The 23,511-nt window shown below is 41.1% G+C and overlaps 1 protein-coding gene across 4 annotated transcripts in view; it reads right to left on the bottom strand.

Annotated features, from left to right (window-relative positions):
• Positions 1-22,383, bottom strand: part of DENND2B (DENN domain containing 2B) — a 140,668-nt gene extending 118,285 nt beyond the window's left edge. For 3 of the 4 annotated variants that reach the window (XM_063117254.1, XM_063117251.1, XM_063117253.1), the window contains exon 1: positions 21,575-22,014. The gene's annotated coding sequence lies outside the window, so the exon portion shown is untranslated. Of the gene's footprint in view, positions 1-21,574; positions 22,015-22,304 lie in introns of those variants that run through there. The other variant, XM_063117252.1, reaches the window with a different exon arrangement.
• Between the last annotated feature and the right edge of the window lie 1,128 nt (positions 22,384-23,511).

The raw sequence follows: 23,511 nt of genomic DNA on the forward strand, positions 1-23,511 counted from the left end.
TGTGTATGTAGTGGGATGACTTGTATATTGTAAGGAGGAACACAGTGCATCTAGTCAGCACCCAAAGACATACTGCACCACCCTTGGGATCCCTGTCTGTGGGCCCCTGCCGAGGGCTCACAAACCAGCAAGGGCCCACTGGCAAGGGCCCCATGGAGCTCCTCCTCACTATTTGCAATTTGCATCTGCCTCTCGCTCAGGACCAAACAAATGGTGGGGATAAGAAGGAGAGCCAGTAGATGCCACTGCCTACTGGCTCACTGGGGCCTAATCGACACCAAGCAGGATATTCCACTATGAAAGCAGTATATAAAAGGCAGGCGCCACACTACTGCTTTATAGCGGTATTGAAGTGCACTGACAACTGTTGGGGCCCATTGACACATATCATATACCGCTTTCATACTGCTATATCCTGCTTGGTGTTGATTAGGCCTGGCTCTCTTCTGTCAAGCAAGTGCCTGGTAGCGATGATGAGAGAGAGAAAATTAGGAGCAATAGCAGCTGGTGACAAAGGCAGCAAGAAAATAGGACACTAACATTGGATACTAACATTTTTAAAAAGATAGAATCACTCAGGGAGGGGGCCCACAAAAGGTGTCTTGCCCAAGGGCACTCAAAAACCTGGGCTGGGTCTACACTACAGCTTTATAGAGGTATTGAAGTGCACTGATAACTCTTGGACCACATTAAACATGCCATCTACCACTTTCACTGTGTTATTTCCTGCTTTTTATTCCACATTATCCAAAACATTGCAATAATGTCATTGTGTTTCCTACAAGGTATAAATGTGCAAGAGGGATATAGCGTTATCATGATGGGATTGTACTGATTTAACACAAGTAGCGCCTCTACATTAAGGGAAATCCCATTGTTTACCTGGTGCTGTTGTGCTTCCTGGTTCTTTGGCACAATTGATATGAGTTAGATTACATAGGAGGAGTGGAGCGGAAGATCCTGCTGCTTCCCGGGGGCTCCTTCATATGGCAGATGCAGTTGAATCAAGGGAGCACCTCCCTTCCTCCCTGGCATGTGTGCAAAGGAGCGGAGGGGGGAGTCTTGCTTCCTCACAGCCCCCAGGAAAGTCAGGACTTACTTCTGAGTAGAAGTAAGATTGTGCTGTAAGTTTGCAACTCTTGGCACACTTACTTGGGAGTAAGCCCCATTCAACACAATGGGACTTACTTCTGAGTAGACACATGGGGATCATATCTGCCTCCCTTTGTTGCAGGGAGACATTTTACCCACTTGTCCCTCCATTTAAAGTCCTTCCTCGGCAGCTTCAGCTTTACACACTGCCAATTTAACGCAATTAAGGGTTTATTCCAGCTTTCTCTGATCTATTTTAAAATGGAAGAAAGCGGTGGGGGACCACAGGAGACATCCTGTTTGTTTATAGCATCATTTAATTGACCCAGAATGGCCAGAAACGAGCATGCTATAAATAACTCGTTTAGAGTAGCCCAAGGTGTTGATCTGGCCCTGGATACAGCACTGTGTCCGTGCTAAACTAGACAACAGACCTGAGTCTGAAAACTTCAGTCTTTGATGAACATCTCAAAAACAGCGACTTTAATATTTTAATTTATTATTTATTTGTGGCATGTATATACTGCTGAATATAGTAAAGTAGGAGAAGCAGTGACTAACTTAACTGTTCCTCTTGCCCACTGCTTCTTCCCCTGCTCTGCTCAGACCCAAACGCTTTTCCCCAGCTGAGCCCTCAGCTCCCCTGCCAAAACATTTGTGTGCTGTGCAGCAGTGAGAGAAGGCGCCTGGGGGAGGGGGGAGGCAAGTGCAGAGGAGAAGCAGCAAAACTGGGGTGAGTAAGCACCCCTCTGCACCCAGCACTTCTTCTCTACAAAGCATAACCTGTGCCTACTGTTTTTCAGATGTTTGGGAGAGATTTCCCTGAGGAGTGAAAGGAAGCCATTCAATTCTACAGGAGAACTAATGCATTTTGGCCTCTTATAATTGAAAAAAGGTTTTAAGTTCTATGTTGTCTCGTTCTAGTTTCTTATATGAACTCTTACAGCCACTAGAAGGCCTTAAAAAGAGAGAGGCCAAAATGCGTCGGGCTTTTGTACAATAATTTTTTTCTATAGCATCCTGAGGTGTCTCTCCCTTTTTGTGTTCATCTTGGATGCTCACCCACCTTGCAACCTAGTAAGCCTATGTACCCCAGCTGCTGGAGAACATGGGCAGGAGGGTTCTGTTGTACTCTTGTCCTGCTTGTGGGTTTCCTGTCAACAGCTGGTCAGCCTGGTCCAGCATTCTGGAGTTAACAGAATGCTGGACTAGAGGGACTCTTGGTCTGATACAGCATGGCTCTTCTTATGTTCTTAAGTCTTAAACGGTTTGGGCCCACGCTAGTTGAAGCGCATCTATTTTCCCATGCCAGCCTGCCCACACTCCGAAGTCATCAACAAAGGCCCTTTCCACTTGCCTGACACCAAGAGTGGTTAGACTGGTGAGCACAAGGGAGAGGGCTTTTTCAGTAGTGGTCCCACACATCTGGAATAAACTTCCATCAGGAACCTTCTTTGCTGGTCTTCAAGAAAGCTCTGAAAACCCATCTGGGGGCTTTATATATGTCTTCAAATCTCTGCAGTGGCTGTGAATTGATGCTGCATCAGTTACACGATGCAGTGCTGATTCACAGTCACAGCAGGGCTTTTCCCTTCGAAGCAAGGTCACCACAGCCCTTCTGCCATGTGACCTTGTTCCAGTGTCAAGCCAGAGGCGTTCCAAGGCGGATGATGACTGGTGATTGGTCACCGGAAGCCAGGAAGAGGGCAAGGGCAGGCTCCAGTACCCTGATGAAGGCCCAGGAAACCCCTCACTCCCTGCTGGCATGGGATTTCAGGGGGAAGGAGCGGCGAAACAGCACCATGAAGAAAGGTCCCTGTCCTCACTGGCCTTCCCTTAAGCCTGGGGCCTTTGTTTTTTACTGGTGAGTTCGGTTTCTATTGATTTTAATTGGCAATCTCTTTTTTTTTAAAGGAATTTATTGAAACAGGTTTTTATGGAATTTTAAAAATTATATTCACTTTGTATGTGTTTTATCTTGTATATTGCCTTGAGAGGGTTCCACTCTTAAAGGCAGCCTAGAAATAATTTTAGAGAGATAGAATGTTATTTTGTATAACTTTTACGTTCTCCTGTTGTCACTGAAGGAGGAAATGCTGTCTGACACTTCTCTTTGGCAGAAACACTATTCTGGCAACTTTACCAGGGTGGGAGAAAAAATATTTCTGCTCCTGATTTGAATGCTAGAAAAAGGGGATATGGGTAGCAACTTCTTTCTGGGGTAATACTAATGCAGTTCTTGCTAAGTAAGCTGTACTGGAATTTTGCTCTTCAGTGCCAAGATGAAAAATAAAGAAAGTGTGAAACAGCACTGAAAAACCATTAGCCGGAAAGAGAAGGAATTTTAACACAGCCCCATTTGCAAACATAGCTTCAGAAACCTCATCACCATCTTCAGGGCACAGCTACACAGCAGCTGGCATGCTCCTGGTGCAGCACTGCAGCATACAACCAGAATTACAGGGAATATACTTAGAACAGGCAGATATCTCTTCCTTACTAGCTCATCTATATCAAAGGTGGGCAGAAGGTGGATCTCCAGATGTTTTGGACTTGGGATGTGAGCATAGGACATTGCTATCTGGATAAATCTTTTAAGCTGATGAACCATTCGTGTGAAGTCACAGAGCAAACCATTGGCAGAAATGAAGGTAGAAGAAATTCAATGTCAATTCTCTTTCTCTAGGAATTTTATCACACACTCCTTTATTGATTAAACATACTGCAGAGGCTATCATTATATTCACGCTTAGTAGGGTGCATGACTCACTTAACTCAGCAGGCACAGAACTTACTTATGAGCAAACATGCTTAGAAAAGTGCTTTTTATTTTAATTTCTATTTATATCTATAGTCTTGCTGAGTGCAAAACTAGTTCCAAAACTTTCACCAAGAAATCATTACTTCCAACGGGCTCTCAAAAATGAATACTGGAGAAACAAAAGCAGGGAAAACTAAGCAAGAATGAGTATAGAATTCAGTGTCAGTCTTTTCTCTGTTGCATAACTTTAAAGCCAGGCATGTCTGAAAAACCATTTTATATTACTTTTCACAATGAAAGCTGTCTATGAACTGCTAACAAATTATACCATCTCATCAGCTAGTTCAAAGCTTGATATATTTGCTCCATCTGGAGCTTTGCCCATCAGTAAATTTCTTTCTGTGCCATCCAGAAATCAACATGCTGGTGTGACAGATCACCCTGCAATGTATTACCCTGCAATTGTATGATTGATTTATATTATATATTTGTCCTTTGTTAATGTGAAACAACAGAGTGGATAGGAAGCAGCGTAATCAAATTGAAATATAGAATCTCACAACGATGTTTCCATTCATAAATTAGTCCATCCAAAGATGGAAGTCTGGAATGAATTTGAACTTTGTGTTCAACTAGGGGTCCATATTTTATTAAAACATTACACATTTCAGATCTAGAACAAGTATTTTTGCTTTGCTGATAATCAGACCTTCCTTAACTAGAATTGTTTGTGAGAAGAAAACCGACCATGGACAAAAAGCACAGAAAGGCAGTTATACGCCAAGTGATAACATATAGGACCAGCTAAAATGACTGCCAGAGAGACTGATCCTAAACATTTGCTCAAGGAAGCCTGCCTGTGGTACTAATACATTGTTGTGTTTTCTGTACACCACCTGCAGATGTGTTTGGGATGGTGAGTACAAGATGCAGGAGGACCTCTTGATGGTGGCACCACAATTATGGAACTCTCTCCTTTGAGCATTGTACATCAATAATTATTTAGAAACACAGTGAAGAACTTCATTTCTTGGAGCTACTTGACATGGGATTTTACCCAGTGCTGTCCTGGTTGCGTTTTTGCTCTTTGTGGCTATCTGGGGCTATCTTTAATTATGTTATGTTTTTTATTAGAGATTATCTACTTTACATCTTTGTGGAGACAGGTGGAGTAGCTATAAATAAAGCTTTGTAATACACTGACTGTACAAATTGTTGGATATCCCATGTGAAGCACTGATGTGCTTGCTCAGCAAATCTTAAGTTCAGGCTACAAAACTGGAAATGTATTTTATGTTCCTGGTTGAAATATGTATGCATACAGTGGCTATTTTTTAGAATATTTTGCTTCCCTGATTAAAATTAATGAGGCTAGTCATCCAACACCCTCATTTTGGTCTTTCAACATCTCAGCATATATATCTGATACTGCCTCACAATTTTACTGTTTGAGTCTTAAAACAATTCATGGCTATAGATGAAAAATCCAAACAGAAACCCTAGAATGGTCATGGAATGGCTGCCAATGCAAAGCAGCCTGCATACGTGAGAAAATGACTTTACAAGTAACTAAAGAAAGTCTAAAATTATTATAAGTTAATATTCTTATGTTTCAAAACCCATAATGAATGCCCAATTGTGAAAGAAAATAGTTCAAAATCACTGGGTCTATAGCACACCAACATCAAGAAAATCTAAAAACTCATCCCAGCCTTTACCATCAAGTAATGGTAAAGTGTTTCTTCACCAGCAAGTAATGCCTCCTAAAGCTTGCCTTTTGGTCTATTGTTGTGCTATGAGAGGAATGTCCCTTAAACCATGGCCCTCAAACATGGTTTATCTGTGTGCCTTGTCTAGCATTGCCAGTTCATGCCAAATAGAGATAAGGGAGAAATTTATTCAGTATCTAATTTAGAACCAATATACAAAACAATAATCAGTTATCCCCCAAAATCTGCACTTCTCTAAAATTGGCAATGAATTGAGTTTTCCGATTTTAAAAAAAAGCATACAAAAATGTATATATTAGGAAAAAGTGCACACAAAAATGCATATATTAGTAAAAAAATGTTTAAAATGCATTTTATTAGGAAAATTGCTTGCAAAAAGTGTGCATATCAGATAAAATTGCACATAATAATTCATTGCATTTGGAGAAATGCATACAAAAATGCATATGAATTTCGATGTGAACTTTTTTGGGGGGGAAATCTCATAGTTCCGGAAAAAACAAACCTAACTTTAGAAAAAAAATGAGAAACTGAGATAAACTGAAATTAAGGGACTCATCCATCCTACAGTAATTCCAAGGCTGCCCCATCTTATGTAATAAGTAGTAGAATTATTCATCAGCAATGAGATGCTTTCTTCTTATCCCAAAGGATACCTAACAACCAGCCTGCATGGTGAAATCTGTCCCCATTTTACTCCCCCCCATAAAGAGAATTCATACATGCATTTTCATCACTCTAGACCAGGGGTGGGAAGCTTCCAGAGCACCCCAAAAGCCACAGAGGCCACCATTGCTGCTGCTGCAATTGTCACCAATCTTTCCACCACCGCTGGTGCAAAAAGGCAGAATTTTGCAAGCAAATAAGGTGCACATGGAACACGCACCACGTGTTCCTCAGCATTATACATTAGCATTTATATACTGCCTTATCTGCTAAAAAGCCAGACAACAATTTTAAACAATAAAAGTGAGAAACAAGAACCTTAAAAATGGTTAAAATACTAAACTATAATTTTAAAAGGCTAAATTGAAAATATTTGCTAATTATGTGGAGATACGAGCATAGAATTTGGAGCTTCTCCAGTTCTGGACAACTGAAGCTGTAACAACCTCAGATCTGCGAGATATTTTTCTGTAGGGCTTATGCAGTATCTGTACTGTTGCAATCCTTTCTCCTATGTATCATTGGCACCTCTGTGGAGGCAAAACAGGAGTTTATTTGCCTTTCACTGCTTGGTATTGAGCTTTGGGCAGGAATGCACACATGCTACCGAGGGAACCACGTGCTTAAGTTTTCTCTCTGGGCCTTGCTAGGCTATCGGCAAATAATGCAACAAATGCACCCATTTGTTGTACAACATCCCAGCATCTTTCTTTTAAGGAAGAACACCTTCTGTCACCAGAATATTGCATTTGCATTTTGCAGCATTCAAGCTGCAATATATTACTTAGGGTGACCATATGAAAAGGAGGGCAGAGCTCCTGTATCTGTAACAGTTGTATTGAAAAGGGAATTTCAGCAGGTGTCATTTGTATATATGGAGAACCTGGTGAAATTTCCTCTTCATCGCAACAGTTAAAGCTGCAGGTGCCCTGTCCTCTTTTAAATCTGGTCACTGTAGCATAGCTCCTGCACCTTTAACTGTTGTGATGAAGAGGGAATTTCACCGAGTTCTCCATATATACAAATGACACCTGCTGAAATTTCCTTTTCAATACAACTGTTAAAGATACAGGAGCCCTGTCCTCCTTTTCATATGGTCACCCTATATTACTGCTAAGGAAATGGAAATATTTCTCCTCATAGCAAGGCCATGTCAATTTAGAGTGCTGTCTGGAATGTGGCTGTATGTCAGCCACTGGAATTTACTGTACAGTGACTGTGACATTGCTAATGACATAATTACCACCTCTATGCTCATACATTATTGTGACCCAGCACTCAGTCTACAAAGATGGAGTTGAAACTAACTAATTTCAAGGGAAAGTATGGAGAAGCCTACCATTACTCTCTTACACTCTCTCTCTCTCTCTCTCTCACACACACACACACACACACACAGAGAGAGAGAGAGAGAGAGAGAGAGAGAGAGAGAGAGAGAGAGAGAGAGATTGAGATTGATTTTAGACTTAACCTTGAGTCTTCAACCAGGATTTCAGTTAAAATGAAAGTAACCAAAGAATTCTCCAAATTTGCCTTGAGATAAGCCAATTCTGCTCCCTGGTAAATTGTCAAGGTTGAGTGCTTTCAAACTATATTCTGGAATGCACACCGCCCTTTAAAAGCAAGAGAGAATGGAAGGACAGCTATATATGCGTGGATTGGATATGGCACAATTGACTTTGACTACAGAGTTGCAGGAATATTCCACAAAGGCTAAAACGTGGAAAGAGAACACGTTGAACAGGTTATTTGGGCAAGCCTTTAAATAGGATTTTAAATAAACACCAAGTTTTCCTCTTGGCTTCGGTAGGCTACAGTCTTTGGGAACTACTACTGTAGGATCTTGATTACCCTTGGCTTCACAAATCAGTTTCACCCAGTTGGTAATAAATTTTCAAGAAATGCCAAATGCCTCCCTAATAGCCACTAGATACACAACACAATAACAGTGTTTACGTTAGTTTTCTACTGTCCGTCCAAGTCAGCTAGCAGTAAATGAAAACCAGCAGGGCTTCTCATTCTAAATATGTGTTCCAGCAGAAAACAAACAGGGCAGTGTAGTATAGGAACAAAGGCTAGTCACATAGCATTGGCACTTGCATTAACTTCTTCCTGTTGTTTTTTAGTAGATTAAAATGTGCTAATTTTGTAGATTAGTAACCAGAGATTAGAACAGGGTGCTGATGGTCTTGTTATCCCAGCAAACTCTTACTTTGACTCCTGCGCACTTACACCAGCTAAGACCTTGGCATTGCCCACAAGCACAAATGTATGAGTAGATGGTTACACTTATTTTGGTTCTTATATTATATTCTTACTTACTAGTGCCATCCAGGAGCTGGAGTCTGTCTGCACAGGGGTCACATGCAAAATCCGGACCCATGTTGAGCTTAGGCTCTGTGCGACTTAAGGAACATAAGTAACTCAATTCCGGAAGGAAAGATGCTCTGAGTTCAAAGACAACAGGATCAGGCTGAATAGAGAAACATATGGGAATACTGGAAACATTCTCGAGGCCCTGATCTGGGGCTGATGGGAGTTGTATTCCAAAACATCTGAAGACCAGCAGGTTGGGAAATGCAGGCCTAGAGTAAGTGGGTGGGTGAGCCCCTTTGCTAGGAAATAGAATGAGACTCGTGGGGTAAGGAGAAGGAGTTGGTGCTCATGCTAAAATAGTATTTAATAGCTATCTGCCTTATATGTATAAGTTTGCACATACATCAGTGGAACATATACCACAGCATAGGAATCACTTCCACCTCACTAGAGAAACAGATGTTGGAATAGGGGTTTTGTGCTCATGCAAGGGGGAGGAAGTTCGGAATGTGGGCCAAAATTTTAGAAGTTTGAGAAATAGTGGTCTAGAAGACTGGTGAAACAGCCAAGTCTTTGAGCATGCCAAACCAGAACTGAGAAAAGATCCCATGGAAGAGATAACATTAGTCCCATCCTAATGTTATCTCTTGCATCTTCCACATACACAGAGAAATAGAGGGATATACTTTTAAATGTCTGATACTGGTAAACATCCTACTCTGCACATGCAGACAAACAGATGGAGGTAGTAGATAGCAGCCAGCATACAGTATCTCTGGGTTTGTTTGTACATATTTAGAAGCGTTTCCAGCCCAATCCTATGCATGTTTACTCAGAAGCACATGCTGTTGGCTTCTGTGACACCTACTTCTAAGTAAATGTGTACAGGATTGTAGCCTAAGTTAGAAAATGGCAAAGTTTGAATAGTCATCTGTCCAGGTGTCACTGAGCCAAAGCTTAATGTCTTTATCCACTTTTGTTTCAGGCAAAGCTCTTGTTCTTGAGAATAGTTGTTTTGCTGGAGTAAAATAGACGTCTCCTATAACAGCCTGTGGGAAAGATCCACAGCTGCATTCTGTCAGAATTTCTTTCAGAGAGTGTTATAAGAGAGAATGGGGGTGAGGCCAGAAATTAGAGTAGCTGTGGCTACACAAGCACAAATCTATGGGTTGGCTGTGCGTCAGCTGCATGGCAATTTAAAACTATCTTGTGCTACCTACACTGAAGTGGAGGAGAGCCATGGAGTGTGCACTTCAAATGGGTAGATTTGCTACTGTGATCACAGTGGGAGCAGCATCAGCACTAGACCGTCCTGAACGAAGACATACCTCCAGATACTACTTCAGAGTTGAATCACACTTTATGGGGCAACAGAGGCCTTAGCTAGACCTAAGGATTATCCCAGGCAAATGGAGGGATCGTCCTTGCCTGCTCCCAGGATCCCCTGTGTGTCATTTGGATGCACAGGGATGATCCCGAGACAATCCTGGGATATAGGCCTGGTCTAGCCATGGCCAGAGTTGTGCCCATATTTCACTAGTGTTTGCAATGGTGACCAAAGAAGATGTAAAAGGGAGTGGGAAATATGTGCCCCTAAACATACACACTGGGCAGGTTCATATGTCACACTAAACCACCATGTGAATAAGCCATAGTGGGTTGGTTGTTCGCAGAACGCACAGTGGGCTTGCCATGGCTAGTTCTCCCTCTCCTTCACAGCCCTCCAGCCAGTTCCAGCACATATCCTAGGGGATTTTGCAACAAAACCCATTTTGTCCCATCCCCCCACCCTCTGCTGTTACTTGGATGACTACTGTTCTTAGTTCCCCTGATTTTCTTTTCTTTTTCGGCACCTCAAAAATGCACAATTGGACTTGTTGCTGTTGTTGTTGTTGTTGTGAATTATTATTATTATTTTGTTGGTCTTTTACAAGTGTGTACTTATGGTTGTCCCAAGTGTGTAGTCTTGCCTAGTCAATTTCTTTGTACGTTTCAGCTGTTAAAGAGAATGGAAAAGTGGAGTAGTTAACCTATAAGGAAATTGGCAAGATAAGGTTGCATATAGGCTAATTTGTGCACAGTTGTGATGGCTTGCAGGGGAAATTACAGTAAGACAAAGAAAGTCCCCAGTAGTGCAATTTAGAAGCACCAAATATGGGGTGAGGGAGGCAAAGGAGTAAGTGCACCAAAAGCATGGGGAGAAAGTGGCCATAGCTAGGCAGGGCGAAATCCCGGGGTGATCCCCAGGATCGTCCCTGCGCGTTCACATGACGCACAGGGGATCCCGGGATCAGGGAGGGGTGATCCCTCCCTCGCCCCGGGATCTCGCCCTCCCCTTTAGCCATTGTTTTTCTGCAGTCTCGGGAAGAGCCCAAGACTGCAGAATGTGTGGCCAGGTGCCGCAGGTTGACCTGGCTCCTCGTGATTCCTCACAAGGAGCTGGGAGCCGCACATGGGCTCCTCAGGAGAGCTGCGCCTATCGGGGGTAGGGTGGGGGGAGCGGTGAAAATAATTTAAATTAAAAAAATTACTTACCTTTTGCGCACGAGCGTTCATGCGCTGCTGGCCCTTAAATAAAAAAAATGGTGGGCATGACACCTCTCCTTCTGAGGGCGTCACACATCGCGTGTAAACAGAGGAGAGATCTCGCGATAAACACATGGTGAGATCTTCCCTCCTCCACCACGTGCAAACAGGTAGGTCTAGCTAAGGCCAGTATCTCCCCTTTGGCGATGTGATCCTCTCGTTTTCAAGTGTTGAACTGACACTTCCCCGTGTCCTGACCTTTTTGATACTTCCCTGACTCTCCAGCTACTCCAGAAAGGGCAGATATTAACTCCTCTCTCCCTCTTTTTGAAGCTCCTTTTCAGAACAGTTACTGTTGCAGTTACTGTAGTTCCCTGACAGTTGTAAAAAAATGTATGCAGATTTAATGGCTGGAAAGTAAATGGAGGCAAATTAAATTGTGAAAGATCAAGATTAAAAACAAACAATTACAACCCCCATTGCGCACTTTTGAGGCACTGAATTTTTTTATTTTTAAAGGCAGGGAACGAGTGATGTTCCTTCCAAAGTGCCATTTCGGCACTAGTAGTGAGGCAATCACTGGCAAAATCATGAAGGCCTGGTTCAGACAACACACTAAACCATGCTGCTTAACCACAAAATGGTTAACGGAATGCATTGACCTAAATGCATTCCGTTAACCATATTGTGGTTAAGCAGCATGGTTTAGCGTGTTGTCTAAACCAGGCCGAAGAGGGAGAGGCATGGGCTTTTTCACTACTCTTGCTCAGCAGCTCTATAGCTGATTATGGCAACCCATGATAAAATCACTCTTCCAGGTTCAGGCAATATGACAACCCATCGTGGGCATAAACAGCTCTACAAAAAGTCACGGGTTCTCACATGGCTTGTTCACAAAAAATAAGCCACCCCATGGAAAGCACTTCCGGTTTGGACAACACACGAAGCCACAATGACTAGCTGCCCATGGTGGGTTTTCATGTCATGAAAACACAATCACTGCCACTGACGTTGGGAAAGATGCCCATGTTAAAGATGAAGTCAAGCAATTCACCCGCTGTCAAAATAGTCCAACTTGGCAGGAAAACGTCTGTAGACGTACACAAAAATGAGCATTGATCATGGTGTTGGTGAAGTGTCTAAAAATTAATGTGGGAATATAGGAAATATTCTCCAGGTACATCTTTGTGTAACAACCCTAGGGCTAGATGTTATGTCTAGAGCACCTACATGCACCTTGCGTATTTCTCTTGTTAAGAACTGTAGCAGAAAGGCTATTCTAACACAGCCTGTGCTAGAATTTACACTATTTACAATTTGATTTGATCTCTATATTGAAATACTTTAAGGAAACAGCTGTTTGTATAATATATCTTGTATGTTCATTTTCCCCCCTGTAACTTGTTCCTGTTCCTAAAAGTTAAGTGAATCTCCTAAAAAAAAAAGGTGGCCTTCAGGCTATTTTGCCATATCAAGTGAATAATTTCTGATCTATTGTTCTCCAAATTTAGCCTCTTCAGTTGCCCATAAAGTGATTCACAGAATAGTGCCATAGACATTGCTGTAGCATAGAGATTATTTATGTATTTCCTTAATGCTTTTTAGCTGCCTTTTAATACTACAGTCTTCTCAAGGTGGTTTACAATATAAAATATATCAATAAAATATAACATTATGAATCAATTTTAAACAAATTTAAGCATGAACCTGTTAAAACAAGCCAAAAGCAGCATGTATATTTTTTAAAAAAACCTTTCAGTTAAAAGCCAAAAAACAAAACAAACAAACAAAACCAGACAGAGCCAACCATATATCTCTCAGGAGGGAATTCTATAGGGCAGAGCCACCACAGAGAAGGCCCTGTTTCCACTGCTGGCCAACCTATTGATCTTAGCGGTGGGCCACTGCGTAGGGCCTCCAGAGATTCTCGAAGTGTGGGCAGATTCATACAGATATAGGTGCTCCTTCAAATAACCTGCTGAAACAGATTAATCAGATAGCATGTTTGAAAATGCATAATATGGCTCCACTGTGGAGGTCCCACTTAAACTTTTCTGGTTGTTTGCAGCCTCTTATGAGCATGAATGGAAGGAGCCCTAAGTATTAAATTCTAGTCATAGAAAATATGTCATAGAACTCAGAAAAACTAAGTTCCAAAACATTTCACATTATAAATAAAGGGTCTGAAAGGGTCTCTTTTTCTTGAATACTGGTGTGGCACCATCCAGGAAGCTCCCTCATTCACACATGTGATCCAGACTACCCTGGTAATATCTCATTTACAGAGAAAGAGGTCTAAATGTCCTTGATGCTGCTAATGGAACACATGGGAGGTCAAGAAGAATGTCAAGAATAAAAGCAATTATGAGGGAATCTCAGTTTCTGGCTGAGAGTGACTGTGTGAGGCAGACAAAACAAAGGCATATGAGTACATTTTGTTGTTGTTTATTCGTTCAGTCGCTTCCGACTCTTCATGACTTCATGGACCAGCCCATGCCAGAGCTTTCTGTCGGCTGTCGCCACCCCTAGCTCCCCCAAGGTCAAGTCTGTCACCTCCAGAATATCCTCCATCCATCTTGCCCTTGGTCGGCCCCTCTTCCTTTTGCCTTCCACTTTCCCTAGCATCAGCCTCTTCTCCAGGGTATCCTGTCTTCTCATTATGTGGCCAAAGTACTTCAGTTTTGCCTTTAGTACCATTCCCTCAAGTGAGCAGTCTGCCTTTATTTCCTGGAGTATACAGAACACAAATCAATGGACAGCAAAGACAACTCTATCACTAGACTGGTAGAGGTCCCCACACCACTAGGAAGGCAAGATCCTCATTCTGGAACATTACATTTCCTCAAGTGACAATCCGGTGCCTTCTGTAAATAACTGAAAGAAATATGAAACTGTATTGTAACTGTAGAAATATGTAACTGTATTGTAATTGTAGAAGTACATCATTCCTTGACTTAGAAGTCAAGAAAAGTACAAGACAGCTTTAGAATTATCACCTCTGTGAAAGAAAATTCACTTTATTTATTTACACATGTTATGTGAAGTTTATGTGTACAAATTACTATGAAACTGAACTTTTACAAAACTGCCAGAGGCAACCAAACATCCCACCTCCAGCCAGGTTCTCTTAAAATTGCGATCACAACAAGCACTCATTAATAATACTTGTTGAAGAAGATATTTTACAACCTGCTGGCATGCTCCATATCAAGAGGTAGCTAGATCTATTAGTTCTTCACTTTCCAAGGTGCTGGCTTTACTTTTACCCTGAATTTTCTTCTTTTTAAAGAAAATCTGAAAATATTTAAAACCTATACAAGAGACCTAAGTTCGTACAAATGTGTATGAAAAATGCCAGAGCTTGCTCTGCTTGGTGGCTGTGGCAGGAGCCTGCCTTCTATCACAACAGCAACCAATGTCATAAGTTCACCAAAGGATTAGGCCAAAGATAATAGAAGCAAGAACAGGGATTTATTTATTTTTGCATTTATATCCTGCCTTTTTCCTTCTTGCAATGAACCTAAAGTAGCTTACATGGTTCTCATCATCATTTTATCCTCTCAACAACCCTATGAAATAGTTAGGTTGAGCATCAGTGAATGACCCAAAGTCACCCAGCGAGCTTCATGGCTAAGTGGGACTAGTACCCAGGTCTCCCAAGTCCCAGTCCAACACTCTAAGCACTACACCACACTGGCTCTCAATCACTGGTTACCACTAGCAGGGTCCTACACAGCTCTTACTGTAAGGAATGAAACCGTTACAACCACCAACATGGCTGACAAAAAGAGGTCTCCTTCAACTTCCTCTGTCCCCACTTTCTCTCACCCCTCATAATTTCAAAGTGCATGTTCCCACACTACAAAGGGCTACTTAGCTGAACACCAGTTTCCTCTCAACTCTGTGTTCACGTAGCTTTCGTATGAATGAGCAGGAATATACAGATGACTGTACACACAGAACTGTCCTGCCCTGTTTACCCCAGCTCCAGGATGTCACAATCTTTCAGTTCAGCATGGCATTTTAAATAAGAAAAGAACTCTATATAATCCCCTGCTTAAAATGTATTCTAATTTGCTTTAGTGTAGCTATTCACAACAGGAACTATGAAGACCAACACTGCTTTTACTTGTTCCTCACAAATGGTTAAGTTATGTTGTCAGCAAACCTCTTCAGAGCTCATATTTACTTGAGTTAGCATTTGGCAGCTTATTCCCCAATCCTAACTTTGGTTACACAAAAACAAGACCAATTGATTTCTGTGTGACTGTTTTACAAGTGTTTGGAACTATAATCTCAGGCCTTAAATATCAGTGATACATACATACACTGTATCACCATAAGAGAAATGGGATAACATTATATGTTCATTACATTGCTACATTTCTATTTATTTAAAATGTCAAGTTACTGGTTTCATATGTAAAACTGAGATAACAGTATGACCAATTCTACTTGTGTTAAATTCTATTTGGTTCCTTCATACTGAATCTATAATATATAAGGTCTACAACTACACATATTATATTTTTATTTACAAAGTGGATGACTGTACATCACCTACATTTTTATTACTAATGTGGCTATAAAATACTGTGATTCAGTAATGTTTTCAATTTCCCACTGGAAATATTATACAGAGACATGTAAACGACATTTGGTATGCACTCACTTAGCGTGGGCATATGGAAATCATATTGAAGAAATATTAAAATTGTCATTCGTGTTACTTTCCTAAGTAAGATATGAGAGCTGCAGAAATCGCAGGTGGGAAATACTATTCAATCAAACAGAACATCATAGAACTGGAAGGGATGTTCAGTCCAAACTGCTGCACTGGAGAATGATTTTTCATACCTAATAATTGTAATGGACTAATCCATGGGCTATTAGAATACAGCTTTTGATTATCCAAATTACATATGAGAAATAGAGACCAGGGGAGAGGAAGGTGAATTATTCCAGACATTCAGGAGGGGGGAGGGGGAATCATAAAACTAACTTGGATGACTCAAGACCGTGGAAGTAAAAAACTATATCCTATGAATCAAAAACCTCCAGATGTTGTTGGACTCCAACTCCCAGCATGGCCAATGGTCAAGAATATTGGGTGTTAAAGTTCAACCATATCTGGTGGGCCACAGGGTTCCCAACCCTGCTATACAGAATTAGATGTGCCTCAGCCCATGGATTTCAATTAACTTCAGTGTGCCTAATTCTGCATTAGATCATGCTCACTAGGCATCAACCATATGACCAAACAGCAGTGCATTTGTTTAGTTCTACAAATGCCATTTTTCTTAGCAATTTAGCTCAAGTCTGCCCCACCAGTATCCCATCTACATTGGTGGCCTCTTTCCATCTTTCCTTCTGTGATATGCTTATTGTTCGTTAATAAAGTTGACAGTTGCAATTTGCAAATATATATTTAATAGGAAGATACGTTGCACCACCCAGCTACATCCCTCAACAAAAGTAAGACATGACAGCCCAAGTGAGATAACATTAGCAAAGTTATGCAAAATTATGACAGCCCATAAATGTGTCACTTAAAAGCTAACAGTGCGGATGCCAGTAGGGAACAGAAGGGGTCTATTGCCTTCATGAGTCCTATTTATAAAATGCATATACATATGTATGAGGGTGCATTACCCATTGTGCTCTATCACTAAAGAGACAGAAGTAAGGGTTGGCACTTTCAAAATGGTGTCATATGGGTACAATGTGTATGCAGTACCATTTGAAAAGTAGCATTCCTATTACTACTAAAGAATTGAAAGATCAAGTTAGGAGCAGAGGAAACATCAGCAGAATTTTCAGTTTGGACAGCCAAAAATTTATGGCCAGCCCTAAAATGGGATCACCCTTTGCCAATGTTCGCTCACAGTTCGGAAAGCCTTCTGGGAGAAACGCGGGTGGCTTTGGCATTAGCAGTGTTATAGCAGTAGTGTAATCTATACATTTTGTGGATGCAGTGCTAGATAAGGACTACATTTTCAGGGTTAGATTTAAAAGGGAGCAATTGTAGAGTATTCACTCTTGACACATTTATTTTTACTGTCATATAAAGGAGACTTCCTTGTTCTTCACTTCATGCAGAGATACATCTTAAATTACACTCCCAGAAGGATTATTCTTTGGCCAGGACCAAAAGGAGGAAGAGGTAAGGGGTGGGGGTGGAGGTTAGGATTGTGCATGCAGTTAGAGCTTTGCTTCCTTGTTTTGCTATGTCAGTTCCCACAGCTCAACAGAGAAACCACTGTGATGTTAAAACACAGAATGTCTCTTCAGCAGTGAGAAATGCTGCAGCAAAATCAGGCAGCAGTGTTCCTGACATATGCACAGATCTCTTCCACACATACATATTTTGTCTCTGGATGCCAGCCTCGCTTTGAGCACCACTGTCTTCAATGCTGGTGGCAGAACTAGAATACATTTCCTCAGTTCTTAATGGACCATATGTACTAATGTTGTATTTTCCACCATTGATGAAACAAGTATTTGGGATCTACTAAAGTACACATCAAACACAAAGAACATACTTGAAATTCAATTCAGCCTAACTGTAAACCTTTTGATGTGCTAAATTATAGCCAACTTTATACCAGGACTTGCCTTCTTCTATTTGTAGTAGTACAGGGGAATTAAGCTTTTTATAAGGGGCAAAGAGTATTTGCTAGGAGAGCCATCTCCAGGTTTTTGAGGGCCCTTGGGAAAGATGCCTGCAATGAGCCCTTTCTCCAATGGGTCTACCTTATCACTGTCATTGTCATCAGCTGCTATTGTTCCTCCTCCTCCTCTTCCTGTTCCTCATCATTGCTACCACTTGCTTACTTGTCAGACAGAGAACCAGTGAGCAACTAGGCAGTGGTATCTTTTGCTCTTTCTTCTCACCACCACTGTTGTCTGAGACAGAACAAAAGGCAGAACAAAATGGGCATTTATGAAAAACAACGAGCCACCATTTTTATGTAAAATGGCAGCTTGCTGAGTGATCGGGTGTGTGCACTGGGCACCTGCGGACCACACAGCTGCTTGTCCAGAGAGCTGAACAGGGGTGGATAAATGGCGCTGTCCACGGATTAGAGCCTGGGAGGCTGAGCAAGTGGGGGGGGTGTCTGCTAGAATTGACCCCCCCTTCTCAAACGCCTGCAACATGCTTACAAGTTGCTCACCTGGAACTTCCTTAGTGCTGCAACTACCAGCCCACTTTGCTGCCTTGGCCCATGGACAGGGGGACACTTGGGACAGATTGCTAAAGTTCCCAATTTGAGACCATCTAGTGGCTTCCACTCTGAACATGGAAGGCTCATTTAGATATCAAAGCTAATATCACTAAAAAACATCTATCCTCCACAAATTTATCTAAACTAACACCATCATCTCCTCTGAAATGTTATATTATTTGCAGGTTGTCTGTCCTGAACATACTGCCAGTCAATTTCACTGGGTGGCCCCACCTTCTAACAATATGAGGGAGAGGCAAAAATCACTACCCTCTCTTTCACACATTGTCATGCTTTATAAAACTTCTTTCATGCTTCCCCTCTCCCCTCACTTACACATTTTTTTCTACACTAAAAAGCCCCAAATACCTTCAATGTCCCTCAGATCATTTTGGTTGCCCCTTCATTGTTTTGGTTGCCTAGCTCTATCATGTCCTTTTTGGAGATCAGGCAACCAGAAAAATCCCTCAAAATTTTAGAATTTACATTTTCTGTAGATTTTCAGTAGATTTACACATTTTCTTATCATGCACACTGATAATGCGCTCTCTTGATTCCAAAGTCCAGTTTCACTGCAATACTTTTGTTTAAATACTCTTCAACATCTAGAGGACTAAATTGATTTAAATCCAAATTCTGTGGCATAATTACATTTTGGTTTGTATATCCATTGTACATATAATTGACAATACATATAAGCCCTGTTCAGGTGTTCACTACTGCACCCTAGACATTAATACATGTGCTGGTCACACACCCCAGCCAGGGCACAATCGGCATCAGTCTAAACAGGGCCTATGCAAGTATGGTTGTATATGCATAGGTCCCCTAAAGCCAATCCAGCAGCAATGGGTAGAGCTAGCCAGGCACATCCCCAGAAGCTCCTTCCAGCATTTGGCACCAATTGGACAGAACACCTAAAGAAGGTTTATATGTAACACTAAATGTTATATAGTGTAGCAGAACACATTCTTTTTATGGACAATGATAAACCACTGTGTACATGACAGAATTACATCACGTAACATTCCGTTCCTATCTCCTGAATTTAACTCTGAATAGATCAGATAATGGGACCTGAGGTTTTATTCTTAACTTTTCTGAAATATGTTTTAAAGTGTGCAGGGAGAGAGGCCTATAATAAATTGATAGATGGGAGGCATATTCTATATATCTTTTGAAATATCTTTATTATTTACAACCAATCCAACTTTTCTTTCTTGTAGTCATACCAAGAGAAAGCGGAAATAGGCCCTCATCAGCATGTTTGAACTAGGCTAGCATGCACACTGAAGCCAATCAGAAGTGTCTTTCATTGTGTGATGGGACACAAAAGACACTCTGTTTGAGAACTTCCAAAGAAAAGTTAAATGCTTGCATGCTAGTTCCCCAGTAAAATCTGAAACTGTGGCGAACAAAGGCTTGATCTGAATCCATGGAAGATATCTACCGATTACAGAAATGTAACGTTCTGTTAACAGAACGTATCTGTTAAATTCCAGCAAGAATCTCCCATCTTTCCTATTACCTTAACCTCAGTTATACAAAAGTCACTATTTACCATATTCTTTACATCAAACACATATACAAAGAAACAGAATTCAACATGTTTCTACAGATCCTGCTGGTTGGTGATCCTGCTGAGTGTATGAATTTTGGATTAACTCAGAATTTTAAATGGCCCATCTCTGCTAAAATAAAGGGGTGGAGGGACAGACGGTTTAGCAGACAGTGGGCTCCAACCCTCAGAATCTTTCACCTGCAGAAAGATCATACCTTTCAACAGAAACTGCAGAGAGCTATTCTGAGGATCCATGTATAAGTAGCCCATCTTCATACAGTCACCAAAAGTCAAACAATGGGATCTTGTCCTTAGTTGAACTTCCAAAGAGTAGCAGTAGAAACCTCAAATCATTATTATCAGTCCAGTGTATTTTGGTCACATATTAGACAGAAGAGTTTTCACAGGATGAGGTGATCTGATGTTATCAGACAGGCACTGCAACATTTAGGGTGCGATCCTATGCATTTTTAGACTGAAAGTAATCCTACAGCTCCTAGCATTCCCCAGCATTTTCTTTCTAAACATATATAAGGCTGCGCCCTAAATGACTTGATATTTTCCACCAAAGGTACCAGTTATAAAAAGCACAGCTTGAGGCAGTTCTTGTAAGTCTTTAACTGCTCATATGAAATGATTTTTTTTTTTTTTTTGGCCTCCACTTACATCTGCACCCACTTGGAATTTACCATAAAAGGTGTTAAAAATACATGTACACTCCCCACACACAAATCCCTAAATTACTAAGAATGTATTCCCATTAAAAAGACTAGAGAAGATTATAAACAAACAAAGACCTGTAATAATAAATAAAGGAAAGCATAATTGAACTCGAACTGTTTAAAGGGCATGTCTATTTTAACCCCCCCAAAAAAGGAATTTACTTTTTTTTTAATCATCTTCATTTAAAACCATATATCAGCACCAAACATATAATACAACTTCTCCTGCAATGAATTACAGATACCTCTCTAATATAGGTGGTTCTGCTAAATCTCTTTCCGCACATTGCTGGAAAAGGAAATTAATGAAGCAGTTGCAGTAAGCAAATAATGCTCGCTTCTTTTTTTATTGCATAGATCCCAAATGAAGGCTTAAGATGTTTTGTCACACCATTTCCTCATTGGAGTGCATATGCAGCACGAACATGTCTTCTCAGAAGTAAGTACCATTGTTTTTCAATGGGGTTTCCGCCCAAGTAAGTGTGTCCGAGATTGCCACTTCAGGCACATCCCTCACCAGAAAAAACTAAGGAAGCACTCAGAAACGGACAACCCAGGACAGTAGCATAATTACCTTAAATGTAATCATCATTATTGCGGTGGATTTATACTTGACTGCCATCTGCGTGTCTCCAGAAACTTTCCTGAAAGTTTCTCTTTCAATTTCTCTCTCTCTCTCTCTCTCTCTCCCCCCCCCCCCCCTGTTGTTGGGATATTTCATATAATGAAGCAGAAGTAATCCAAGTACAAGAGTCAACAAAGAGTCAAAAACGTCTATACGTTGAGGGGGGATGGGGGGAGTTCACCATTTCTGCTCTCTTTGCTTAACAAAATGCAACTGCTAGGACATGACATCATTCCAACCATACGCTGACATTTAGCTCAGAATAAATGCTACAGAAACACACACAATTTGAAAAAAGGAAGGAAGGAAGGAAAGAAGGAAGGAAGGGGAACGTGAACGTTTTCATTACCTGACATATAAAGTAGTTTCCTTTCCACGCCATTCTTGGTTTTGTATTTCCCAGACAAAAGCGCTGCCCTATTAGCTGAGGCACTGGAAAACTAGTATGGCTTGGCGTCTAATACCTGCTGTGCTTCCCACAACTCCTTCACATGACCTTTCACAGCACAGATTTCAGCCCAAATGATTGTGGAGAGAGTCCACAGACTGGCTGGGTTAGTTGTCATGGAGATCACTCTCACTCGCCCTTTCCCTCACACCCGAGCGCTCTCGCGCTCTCTCTCTCCCCACCACACTCACACACACACAAGTCACAATTCTGGAAGGCATCCATGAAACAGCCTGCCTTTTCATCCAGTTCACCCCACCCCCTCCACTACTTCTTCTTCAAGCATTCCGCCCCTCCTCCTCCTCCTCCATGGCTCACTTCAAGCCAGGCCAAGGAAAGGCACTCCGCTCTGGTTTCAAATTGATTATTGCAGCTAGAGAAAAAGATAACGCCTTTTCAGTCGATGACGTCATGCTCAAGGTACTTTCCACTGAGGAAGGGAACAGGGACAGGTTGAATTGCAAAATCTTATTATGCAATAAAAGAAAGGCCTGCCGCTGCCTGTGTGTGTGCGTGTGTGTGTGTGTATTATCTGGACTTTACGGATTTGACATCTCTAGCTCTAAAATCGAAAGGAAATATAATAGCAAAGATTACAGGGCTGGAAAATTACTTTTGAGACAGGACTTACCTTGTTGCTTAACACCGTATATTTTGCGAAAGACTTAATTTCTGAAGATATTCCTTGTCAGCAGGCAGGGTGGCCTGCGTCCTTTCATCCTTCTGTAGTTAAGAAGAAAAGAACCAGGAATGAGACAGAGTTGTGAAATGAGACGCAGACATTTTTCTCCCCAAAGTTTTCTTGTTTCCAGGGCATATCAGTCATTGCAGTACAAATGTTACCCACACATTCCACACAAATTAACCATCCGTTCACCTTGACTGTACTATACCTGGTTATGTTTGTTGCTTGTGGAATTTAAGGTACAATTCTCTGACTGCTTGGATAGAAAAAAGTCCTACTGCCAGTATCCATGCTGGCTGGGGAATGCTGGGAGTTGTAGGACTTTTTTCTGTCTAAACATGCCTAGGATTGTGCCCTTAATCAATGAAGTAAATGTGACCTGGGTATGCATAACAAGTCACAAAAGGTTGTCTTGTCATCTTTTGTCACTGAGAATTAGTTCATTACAAGTAAGCAAAAAATGGGTCCCTGCTGTTTTTGCTACACAGCTTTTGAATGAAACTCCTCTCTTGCTTTTTTTAACTACATGAATTGATCTTTCCATCTCGCATAGTTTTCATTTCTCACATTTGACAAATCCCCACATATAACTACACCAACTAAGAAATGCATACATGCATCCAAAGGCATGTATTAAATAGTGTAATTACTATTTGTTTGAACTGGGCTTTTAATTACATTTCTTAGTTTGTATCCACCACTGGATTTTACAGTAGGCCTTGGCAGGATGGGATTTCTCTGTTTACAGTGTGTATTTTGGATATAATTAAGTTTACTGGATCAACATCATAAACAGTAGACACAAGGGTATTTAAGGGTCTATTCTGTAATTTTCTAGAAAAAGCATTAAAAAATTCCATTTAAAATGCAAAATTCAGTACATAACAGAGGGACAGATCTCATAAAATCAGATACAAACTATGTAATTGTATGGCTACGTTCTTAAAAACACTATGAAAAGATTTTTTAAAATGCCAGTTTCATGATTATGGAAGTAACATACAATATTCTAGTTATGAATGCAGCAGTAAAACAAACATCAGGATATATAGAACACTTCCTACATTGAGATCATAACTTTAAGTCATTTATGTCTATCCCACTCATGTGCAAGAACTATCTCAGAAAATGTAAAAATAGTCTTGATGGCTAT

This window comes from Elgaria multicarinata, chromosome 2 (assembly GCF_023053635.1).
Source record: "Elgaria multicarinata webbii isolate HBS135686 ecotype San Diego chromosome 2, rElgMul1.1.pri, whole genome shotgun sequence".
Classification (NCBI taxonomy): domain Eukaryota; kingdom Metazoa; phylum Chordata; class Lepidosauria; order Squamata; family Anguidae; genus Elgaria; species Elgaria multicarinata.